Below are 11,884 nucleotides of genomic sequence, written 5' to 3' on the forward strand. Positions count from 1 at the left end.
CACTTCTCTAGCCTGTATTTTCTATCTTCTGGCAGTTTCTTATCCGTGCCCAAATTTTACCCTAAACCCCCACATCTTTGAGTTTAATTAATGACTTTCTGTGTGGAACTTTATCAAATGTTTTTTTGGAAGTCTCAGTGCAGAATGTTGATGGGTTTACGACAGTCCGCCTGGATCACCTCTTCCTTAAAGAAATCAAGGAGATTGACCTGCAGGATCATCTCTGATTAAAAGCCATGTTGGCTGCTGGTTACCAGGTTATTGTACAGATAACCCTCAAATTCACTCCCGTCAATCGATTCCGTTATTTTACATGGAGTGGAACACTAACAGGTCTGTCGTTGACTGTGTCTATTTTGTCTCACTTTTAAAATATTTTACCTCATTAGCCGGTTTCCAATCTACTGTCACCATTGACCAGAGACTCCCTCAATGGTTGTCGGAGCCTCACACATCTCCTCCCTTGTCTCTCTCAGTTCTCTGGGATAAATTCATCCATCGCTGGGGATTTGTTTGCTTTCAGGCTGCTCATATTTATATTAATTTAAAATGAGTTTATGGTTCAATTTACCTTAGTTTTAGTTTCTAGACTTTTGGAATTCTGTCAGAGCTGAGTGATTTAAAAAGAATAAAACAGAACTTTAAAAATTGTTTGAGTGGGAGAAACCTGAGATCTGATTTTGAGAAAATACATTCGGTGACTCCTGGGCACCTGTCTCAGGAAACTCTGATAACCATCACTGTCAGCAGCTTAACCTGGCTGTGACCTTGGGTTCAAAGTTTCCTGAGTCGTCTCTTTTATTTCTGGCCAATTTTGTCCACTTTCGTTCTGATGAAGACGCAGGCCTAGAAACTCGATGTCACCGCGCCCAGTTTTCGGGCGTTGGGCGGGCGCCTAAGCTTCCAATATGGCGGGAAGGAGGCGTGTGCTCTTTACAAGCTGGAAATCTGCCACCCACCATATTGGCGCAGGCAGAAAAACAGGCGTCCAGAGCCCGCGCCCGAAACAAACGTTAGACCTTCTGCACATTCAGATAAGGGTCCTAACGCCTGTTTGAGGCCCCTTTTGCAATATTGGGTTGCCCTGAGGCAGCCTGCACCAGCACCAGGCCAGGTCTACATGTGGCCTAACAGGTGATACGTAAAGGGAGCACTGGAGGTCGTCACCAACAAGGTAAGTGTTTAAAATGCCTGAATGTGGAGTCAGGAGGAGCTGGACTGTTGTTGACTAATCACAGTAATCAATCTCTATCAGTGAGTCTACAACAGACCCAGACATGAGGCGAGGAAAACCCCCAGTGGTGGAGAGATTTGGGAACCAGAGGTCCAAAGTCACCTGTTCCTCCCGAGTATGTAACACTCACCATACATCGTGTCTCAAATTATTCATACACTGTATCCCAAAATTTTATTTTCTGAAAGAAATTGATCTAATTTGCCTTTGAATGAATCAATATCACTGCTCCCACCGTCTCGCCAGGGAGCCTGTTCCATAGATTAACCACTCGCTCACTGAAATACTGTTTCTGTAGATTAGTTTTGAATTAAAGCGCAGGCTGTGTCCTCTGATTCCAGTGTTCTGGACAAGGTGAAACAGTGCAGCTTCTGTCAGTACGGTTTTTGAGAAACTTGACTGACAGTGATGGAATACCCAGAGACCACAGCTGAATAACATTTGTAAGGAATCTTACAACACCAGGTTATAGTCCAACAATTTTATTTTAAAATCACAAGCTTTCGGAGATTATCCCCTTCGTCAGGTGAGTGAAGGGGATAATCTCCGAAAGCTTGTGATTTTAAAATAAAATTGTTGGACTATAACCTGGTGTTGTAAGATTCCTTACATTTGTCCACCCCAGTCCATCACCGGCATCTCCACATCATGAATAACATTTGAGTTGACGTTAGACTGTGTCACCTAATTAAAGCTGTACGTTGGGTCAAACCCCCACATCCAGTGTATATAACGTCTCCGTAAACGGGGAGGCATTTTCTGAGTACTTGTGGGCAGTGCCCATTGCCAGTAGTTATTCGCTGTTACCCCACAGGGTACTGCTGGTATTTCACTTTATGTGTGAAACGTGTTGCTTTTTGTAAAAGATGCCAACACCAGTAAAAAGCTTCCTTGGACCCATTTTGTCCAAATCTTTCATAATTTTAAACACTTCCATTCTCTGCTCAGTCTTTTCAAGAGAGAAAAGAGCCGGGTCACCAATCTATCCCCAAACACCATTCCCTTCAGTTCTGGTATCAACTGTGTAGCCCTTCCCTGTACCCCCCCAAATAACCAAATACCCTTCCCTGTACCCCCCCAAATAACCAAATACCCTTCCCTGTACCCCCCCAAATAACCAAATACCCTTCCCTGTACCCCCCCAAATAACCAAATACCCTTCCCTGTACCCCCCCAAATAACCAAATACCCTTCCCTGTACCCCCCCCAAATAACCGAATACCCTTCCCTGTACCCCCCCCAAATAACCAAATACCCTTCCCTGTACCCCCCCCCAAATAACCAAATACCCTTCCCTGTAACCCCCCCAAATAACCGAATACCCTTCCCTGTACCCCCCCCCAAATAACCAAATACCCTTCCCTGTACCCCCCCCCAAATAACCGAATACCCTTCCCTGTACCCCCCCAAATAACCAAATACCCTTCCCTGTACCCCCCCAAATAACCAAATACCCTTCCCTGTACCCCCCCAAATAACCAAATACCCTTCCCTGTACCCCCCCAAATAACCAAATACCCTTCCCTGTAACCCCCCCAAATAACCAAATACCCTTCCCTGTACCCACCCCAAATAACCGAATACCCTTCCCTGTACCCCCCCAAATAACCAAATACCCTTCCCTGTACCCCCCCAAATAACCAAATACCCTTCCCTGTACCCCCCCAAATAACCGAATACCCTTCCCTGTACCCCCCCCCAAATAACCAAATACCCTTCCCTGTACCCCCCCAAATAACCAAATACCCTTCCCTGTACCCACCCCAAATAACCGAATACCCTTCCCTGTATCCCCTCCAATAACTGAATACCCTTCTCTGTACCCCACCCAATAACTGAATATCCTCTTTGAATACCGTACTCCAGATGTGGTCTCACCAGGGCCAAATAGTTTTAAACGGACCTCTCTGGGTGTTAGCAGCAGTGAGTAAGAGGTGAGGACAAAGGTCCGAGATTAAACAAAGTGTTCTGACAATGTATTGGATGAAAGAGTGACCGATAAACGTAGAGACAGCTCCCTTATTATACCTGAGATTGTATAATAATCCAGTCAAAGGGCGGCAGCTCAAGAGGGCACAGGGTTAGGGTGCAAAGGATATTTAAGACAGACGCCAAGCGGTCTTTCTTCACAAAGAGGGTGAGCAACAGTGGGAAGAGTTTGGTTGGAAGTGTGCATGAGGCCAGGGATGGGCTGGGATTGGAGGCTGAGACACACAACAAGCAGCAAGTCGACCAAAGGAATGGGAGATGGGTTCCATATTGAGAGTGAAACTCACTTCTGAGCAATCTCAGATATTGTCTAATACACACGCACAAGATCCTCGTTTACTGGTTTATTTAGTATCAGACAGAATAAACAAAGAGATTGTGACAAAGTTTCTGGGGTCTAAGGCCCAAGAAATACGGCCGCACTCACAGCTTTGCACGGGGCTAAGTTTTCACACAGAGACAATCTTCCCCAGGCACAATTTACTCTCTTTAATTCTCAGCGAGTTCCCGTCACCAGCTGAAGTCTGCAGTCTCCTCACTCTCTCAGTAATCCAGCGCCCTCTCCTGTCTATTCATTTGATCTCACTTCGAAAACCACCTCTGAGTAAACTCCTGGACTGTTTTGATCTAATCTCCAGTTTTCATTGGGTGACATCAGTTCTGTGATCGCCGTTCCATTAACACTGATCAATCATCAGGAAGAATCTTTATCTTTAACATTTAATGCTAGAAAAACACATGAGAGAGAAAGGAATCGCAGGATATGCTGACAGGGTTAGATAAAGAGGGGAGGGAGGAGGCTCGTGTGGAGCATAAACACCGGCACAGGCCCGTTGGGCTGAATAGGAACATAGGAACAGGAGTAGGCCATTCAGCCCCTCGTGCCTGCTCCGCCATTTGATAAGATCATGGCTGATCTGTGATCTAACTCCATATACCTGCCTTTGGCCCATATCCCTTAATACCTTTGGTTGCCAAAAAGCTACCTATCTCAGATTTAAAATTAGCAATTGAGCTAGTATCAATTGCCATTTGCGGAAGAGAGTTCCAAACTTCTACCACCCTTTGTGTGTAGAAATGTTTTCTAATCTCACTCCTGAAAGGTCTAGCTCTAATTTTTAGACTGTGCCCCCTACTCCTAGAATCCCCAACCAGCGGAAATAGTTTCTCTCTATCCACCCTATCCGTTCCCCTTAATATCTTATAAACTTCGATCAGATCACCCCATAACCTATTAAACTCCAGAGAATACAACCCCAATTTGTGTAATCTCTCCTCGTAACTTAACCCTTGAAGTCCGGGTATCATTCTAGTAAACCTACGCTGCACTCCCTCCAAGGCCAATATGTCCTTCCGAAGGTGCGGTGCCCAGAACTGCTCACAGTACTCCAGGTGCGGTCTAACCAGGGTTTTGTATAGCTGCAGCATAACTTCTGCCCCCTTGTACTCTCGTCCTCTAGATATAAAGGCCAGCATTCCATTAGCCTCATTGATTATTTTCTGCACCTGTTCATGACACTTCAATGATCTATGTATCTGAACCCCTAAGTCCCTTTGGACATCCACTGTTTTTAACTTTTTACCATTTAGAAAGTACCCTGTTCTATCCTTTTTTGATCCAAAGTGCATGACCTCACATTTGTCTACATTGAATTCCATTTGCCACAGTTTTGCCCATTCACCTAATCTATCAATATCGCTTTGTAATTTTATGTTTTCATCTACACTGCTTACAATGCCACCAATCTTTGTGTCATCGGCAAACTTAGATATGAGACTTTCTATGCCTTCATCTAAGTCGTTAATAAATATTGTGAATAATTGAGGCCCCAAGACAGATCCCAGCGGGACTCCACTAGTCACATCCTGCCAATGTGAGTACCTACCCATTATCCCTACTCTCTGTCGCCTTTCGCTCAGCCAACTTCCTAACCAAGTCCGTACTTTCCCTTGATTCCATGGGCTTCTATCTTAGCTAACAGTCTCTTATGTGGGACTTTATTAAATGCCTTCTGGAAATCCATATAAATAACATCGATTGACATTCCCCTGTCCACTACTTTAGTCACCTCTTCAAAAAATTAAATCAGGTTTGTCAGGCACGACCTACCTTTCACAAATCCATGCTGGCTCTCTCTGAATAAATGAAAATTTTCAAATGGCCTGTTTCTGTGCAGTACATTCTATGTAATTTTCGATGATTCTTTTGCTCATCAAGTGTGTGATGTTAGTGCTTAGAATGAAAAATGATTCCACAGTCCCATCAAACACTCCCAGGGCAGGTCCAGCACGGGTTAGATACAGAGTAAAGCTCCTTCTACACTGTCCCATCAAACACTCCCAGGGCAGGTCCAGCACGGGTTAGATACAGAGTAAAGCTCCCTCTACACTGTCCCATCAAACACTCCCAGGGCAGGTACAGCACGGGTTAGATACAGAGTAAAGCTCCCTCTGCACTGTCCCATCAAAACACCCAGGGCAGGTACAGCATGGGTTAGATACAGAGTAAAGCTCCCTCTACACCATTTTAAAAACATTTTGTGGCCTCTTTGGCCTGTTCAAGGTTTCACTCTGAAAGCTTGCTCAGGCATTGGATACAAAATAAAAAAATTAGTGCCCTCCCAACTCCAACTGTAGAAAGTTGGCCACCTGGGTTTAACGAGCATCCCTCGTTCCCAGTGTTCAAACCAGGCAAACCAGGCAAACCGGAGGAGAGGCAGGAAAATCGTGACAACAGGAAGTAACGTTTCTGGACAGGATGTGCTGTCCTATACAAAAATTTCTAATATATAGAGATGTACGTCCACGTGATTTGAGGAAAAGCTTGAAAAGATTACTGAGGAGAACAGAAAAGACACCACACTATTGGTGGTAATCAATGTACAGATAAATAAAATAAGGGCCCTAAAAGTCACATAAATGCCTTAAAACTCAAAGATACAAAGTAATGTTCTCTGGTATATCCCAGAGTTTGATAAATAAGCAGAGTTCATCAAGATAACTGAGGATATAACTAACCTGGTACGGAAATAATCAATTATAAGTAACTGAATATCTTCAACATAAAAAGGACTGGTACAGGAGAGATGTGGAGATGCCGGTGATGGACTGGGGTTGACAATTGTAAACAATTTTACAACACCAAGTTATAGTCCAACAATTTTTATTTGAAATCTACAAGCTTTCGGAGGCTTCCTCCTTCCTCAGGTAAACATTTCAAATAAAAATTGTTGGACTATAACTTGGTGTTGTAAAATTGTTTACAATGGTACAGGAGAAGCAGGTTACACTTGGACAAAGCAGGAACAACGAGCTTTGCAATGAACATAGAGACAGGGATCGGGTATCATTTAAATAAGATAGGTAGAGGAAGGGCGAGGAGGGAAATGGGGCTCAGACGAGATTAATTGTAGAATGAAAGGTAGCAAACAGAAATTCAGAGAGACCTACAAGAACCAGAGAACAGCAAATGGCCAATGTTGGGGCGAAGGCAGAAGGCAAGTCTAAAATGTTGGAAGTAACAACTTGCATTTCTATAACGTCCCAAGGATCTTCACAGGAGCATTATCAGAAAAGGTTTGACACCGAGCCACATAAGGAGATATTAGGACAGGTGCTTGGTCAAAGAGGTAGGTGGGTTTTAAGGAGCGTCTTGAAGGAAGAGAGAGAGGGAGAGGCGGAGAGGTTTAGGGAGGGAATTCCAGAGCTTAGGGCCCAGGCAGCTGAAGGCACGGCCGCCAATGACGGAGTGATTAAAATCAGGGATGTGCAAAAGGCCAGAATTGGAGGAGCGCTAATGTAGTACCATTATTCAAGAAGGGGAGTAGGGAAAAACCGGGGAACTACAGGCCAGTGAGCCTAACATCAGTGGTAGGAAAATTATTGGAAAAAATTCTGAAGGACAAAATTAGTCTCCACTTGGAGAAGCAAGGATTAATCAGGGATAGTCAACATGGCTTTGTCAAGGGAAGATCATGTCTGACCAATTTGATTGAATTTTTTGAGGGGGTGACTAGGCGTGTGGATGAGGGTAACGCAGTGGATGTGGTATACATGGATTTCAGTAAGGCCTTCGATAAAGTCCCCCACAGGAGACTGGTCAAGAAGGTACGAGCCCATGGAATCCAGGGTGCCTTGGCACTTTGGATACAAAACTGGCTTAGTGGCAGAAGGCAGAGGGTGATGGTCGAAGGTTGTTTTTGTGACTGGAAGCCTGTGGCCAGTGGGGTACCACAGGGATCGGTGCTGAGTCCCTTGCTGTTTGTGTTCTACATTAATGACTTGGATATGAATGTAAAAGGTATGATCAGTAAGTTCGCTGATGATACAAAAATTGGTAGGGTGGTAAATAGCGAGGAGGATAGCCTCAGTCTGCAGGACGATATAGATGGGTTGGTCAGATGGGCGGAACAGTGGCAAATGGAATTTAACCCGGAAAAGTGCGAGGTGATGCACTTTGGAGGGACTAACAAGGCAAGGGAATACACAATGAATGGGAGGACCCTAGGCAAGACAGAGGGTCAGAGGGATCTTGGTGTGCAAGTTCACAGATCCCTGAAGGCGGCGGAACAGGTAGACAAGGTGGTAAAGAAGGCATATGGGATACTTGCCTTTATTAGCCGAGGCATAGAATATAAGAGCAAGGAGGTTATGATGGAGCTGTATAAAACACTGGTTAGGCCACAGCTGGAGTACTGTGTGCAGTTCTGGTCGCCACACTACAGGAAGGATGTGATCGCTTTGGAGAGGGTGCAGAGGAGATTCACCAGGATGTTAGCAGGGCTGGAGCGCTTCAGCTATGAAGAGAGACTGGGAAGATTGGGTTTGTTTTCCTTGGAGCAGAGGAGGCTGAGGGGGGACATGATTGAGGTGTACAAAATTATGAGGGGCACAGATAGGATGGATACTAAGGAGCTTTTTCCCTTCGTTGAGGGTACTATAACAAGGGGACATGGATTCAAGGTAAAAGGCGGGAGGTTTAGAGGTGATTTGAGAAAGAACTTTTTCACCCAGAGGGTGGTTGGAGTCTGGAACTCACTGCCTGAAAGGGTTGTGGAGGCAGGAACCCTCACAACATTCAAGAAGCATTTGGATGAGCACTTGAAATGCCATAGCATACAAGGCTACGGACCAAATGCTGGAATATGGGATTAGAGTAGACAGGGCTGATGGCCGGCGCGGACACGATGGGCCGAAGGGCCTCTATCCGTGCTGTATAACTCTATCTATCTCGAAGGGTTGTAGGGCTGGAGAAGGTTACATGAGATAAGGAGGGGCGAGACCATGAGGGGTTTGAAAACATTGGGGATAAGAAGGGAAAACTGGAGGCGGCTGTGGCAGCAGAATACTACGACGTGTTGGTAATATCCAAAACACGGATGGCCCTCGAACATGGGCACGACCTACAGGAATATGGAGTGATCAGAAAAGAATGAGCAGTTAGGAGAAGAGGCGGGGGGTGGTGTATAGGTCGGGGTGACCTGGGAGGCTGTTGATGCTGAGGGTGGAGGTAGAAAGCTACACATGAACAATTCTAGTTAGATACCCTGAACAAGAAAATGACTAAACTAATACTATGGGCGTGCTCTAGATTGACAGCTCCAAGAAGAAAGAGGTTTGCTCTATGAAAAGATAAGAAGAGTATGTGTAAACAGGAATCTAGTATAATGGGTGATTTCAATCAACCAAATAAAACAAGGAATGCTCAAACAGTTTAGTATTTGAGTTAGTAAACACAATGCAGGACTACCTCATGACCCAGTGCATCAGGGTAACTACGAGAGGCAGTACCCACTTGACCTGGTGTTGGCAAGTGAGCAAGACAACCTACAGGAAACGAAAGCCATTGCAATTTTGCGATGATAATTGAGGATGCGCTAGAGGCCGGAATTGAAGGAGTGCAGAGATCTCGGAGGGTTGTAGGGATGGATGAGTTTACAGAGGTAGGGAGGGGCGAGGGCATGGAGGGATTTGAAAACAAGGATGAGAATTTTAAAATCAAGACATTGCCGGACCAGGAGCCAATGTTGGTCAGCGAGCACAGGGGTGATGGGTGAACGGGACTTGGTACGAGTTGGGATATGGGGCAGCAGAAAGGGCTAGCTTTAAACAAATAGGAGCACAGATTAAGCAAATGATTTGACAGCTTTAAGGACATAATGCTGAGCATGTGAAATCAATATGTTCCTGGGATCAGCAAGGATGGACTAAATACAGTTAACACTAAATGGATTATCCCAAAAAATCAGAAGTGAAATAAGGAGGAAAAATGCTTCCTTAAAACCTGCAGGGAGAAAGGGAAAAGGTTCATTGGGATGAATACAAGAACCGTTGAATGAGTGATCAGAGGGGCAAAGCGAGACATGGAAAAAATATAGCTTAAGATGCAAAATAAACAGCAAGAACTTTTTCACTACTTTAACAATAAGACAACCAAGAGAAATGAGAACCATAAAAGGTGCAAATTGAGCTAAAACAGAGGATGAGAACAAGTGAGTAAGTGTCAGCCTTGGCTCATTGGGCAGCGCTCTCGCCCGAGTCCAAAGGTCGTGGGTTCAAATCCTACTCCAGGGACTTGAGCGTGAAATCTAGGACGACACTCCCGGTGTAGTACTGAGGGAATACTTATCTCAACCATGCTTCCCTGAGGTCCCAGCTTCCTCAGGTAAGATTGGAAGGTGTGAGATGGACAGCCCAAGAGTCTCCAGTGACCAGAGGAAATAAAAAGCAGGTGGGAGCCCTGAACCCTGGACTGCACTGGGGAGAGAAGCATCAAAATGTGGAAAGTGCATTGCTCCCTCCTGTGTCGGTTACTGCACCTTTCAAAAACATTCAGGGCACGAGTGGAACTGGTTGGGTGTGATTCCGAGAATAAGCCTTTGTTAACAGACAAACCACCACCCTCTGGGGTTTGTCTTATCGCATTTGCCTATAAGAAATCTTCCAATCACCCAGCCAGGAACAAGAGGTGAGGCCGATGAATGGAGGGGGAACTAAAGTCAGTTGTTTAAAGGCCTAGACATATCTCCACAAGCTCTGAGGTGCTCTGGTGTTGCACAGTTGGCTGATAATTCGCAGCAGTTTAGATTAACGTTCACAAACTCAGGCCAACTCAGAACTTATTGTTGGTTTATGGCCAGTTTTTTTTATCAGTGTCTAATCAGTTTATTCAGAGAGGAACTTGCCTTTTGCAAAACAAACCTGCAGTTTCTCCGTGTTTGTTATTTTCATGCAAACATCCAAACCATAGTTTTTTCTGTAACTCTAGGACACAGAAACATAGAAATATAGAAAATAGGAACAGCAGTAGGCCATTCGGCCCTTCGAGCCTGTTCCGTCATTCAATATGATCATGGTTTCTCCCCTGAACACTCTGATTCTCATGTACATCTGAAAAGACCGTCAGTGCTGGGCCCAGGTATGTACAGTCTCAAACACCACCCCTCTGATCCACTGCTAACTCCCGGGGCAGGCAAAAAAAATCCTGTGGTTCGTTTCAGGGAAAATTCTTCGAAATTCCTCCACGAATCCCTAATGCAATCAAACTCCAGGAGACCATGGTTACCATGTTCAAACTTATCTAATCCATGCTTCCCTGAGGCCCCAGTGTCCTCCCCTCAGGTACCTAACCCCACTCCACTCAAAGATTTGAGCACAAAATCCAGGCTGGCATTTCCAGTGTGGTACTGAGGGAGTGCTGCACTGTCGGAGGGGCTGTCTTTCGGAGGAGTCGTCTTTCGGAGGAGTCATTAAACTGAGGCCCCATCTTCCTTCTCAGGTGGATGTAAAAGATCCCATAGCATTATTGTAGGGATGTAAGGTTACAGGAGATTGCTATGCTAAGGTGAGCCAAGGCCATGGGAGGAACATAGGGACAGGAGTAGTCCATTCAGTCCCTGTTCCGCCATTCATTCAGATCATGGCTGACCTGTACCTCAATTCCATTTACCTGCCTTTTCTCCATATCCCTCGATACCCTTACCCAACAAAAATCTATCGATCTCAGTCTTGAAAATTTCAATTTACCCCCAGCGTCCACAGCCTTTTGGGGGAGGATTTTCAGACAAGGACTTTGAATTGAACAAAATGAGGAATATGGAGCTGGCATAGATCAGTGAGAGCAGCATTGATGGAGGAGGGAGACAGGACACGGAAAGCTAGGTTTTGGACAAGTTGAAGTTCATGGAAGGAGGGGGATGGGAAACCGGGGAGGAGGGCAGTGGAGCAGTGGAATGTGGAGGTGACAAAGGCTTGCGGGAAAGATGCTCACATAGGAACGGGAGGAGGCCATTCAGCCCCTCGAGCCTGTTCCACCATTCAATGAGATCATGGCTGATCTGTATCCTAACTCCATCCACCCGCTTTGGCTCCATATCTCTTAAAACCCTTAACTAGCAAAAATCTATTGATCTCAGATGAAAAATTATTAATTGAGCTAGCATCTACTGCTTTTTGTAGGAGAGAGTTCCACCCTTTGTGTGAAGAAGTGTTTCCTAACTTCTCTCCTCAATGGCCTGACTCTGATTTTAAGGTTATCTCCCCTTGTCCGAGACTCCCCCACCATCGGAAAAAGTTTCGCACTAGCTACCCTATCAATTCTTTTCAAAATCCGAAAATCCTCAATTAATCTTCTGTAGTCCAGGGAATACAAGCCTAGTTTGT

This window comes from Heptranchias perlo, chromosome 13 (genome assembly GCF_035084215.1).
Source record: "Heptranchias perlo isolate sHepPer1 chromosome 13, sHepPer1.hap1, whole genome shotgun sequence".
Taxonomy (NCBI): Eukaryota; Metazoa; Chordata; class Chondrichthyes; order Hexanchiformes; family Hexanchidae; genus Heptranchias; species Heptranchias perlo.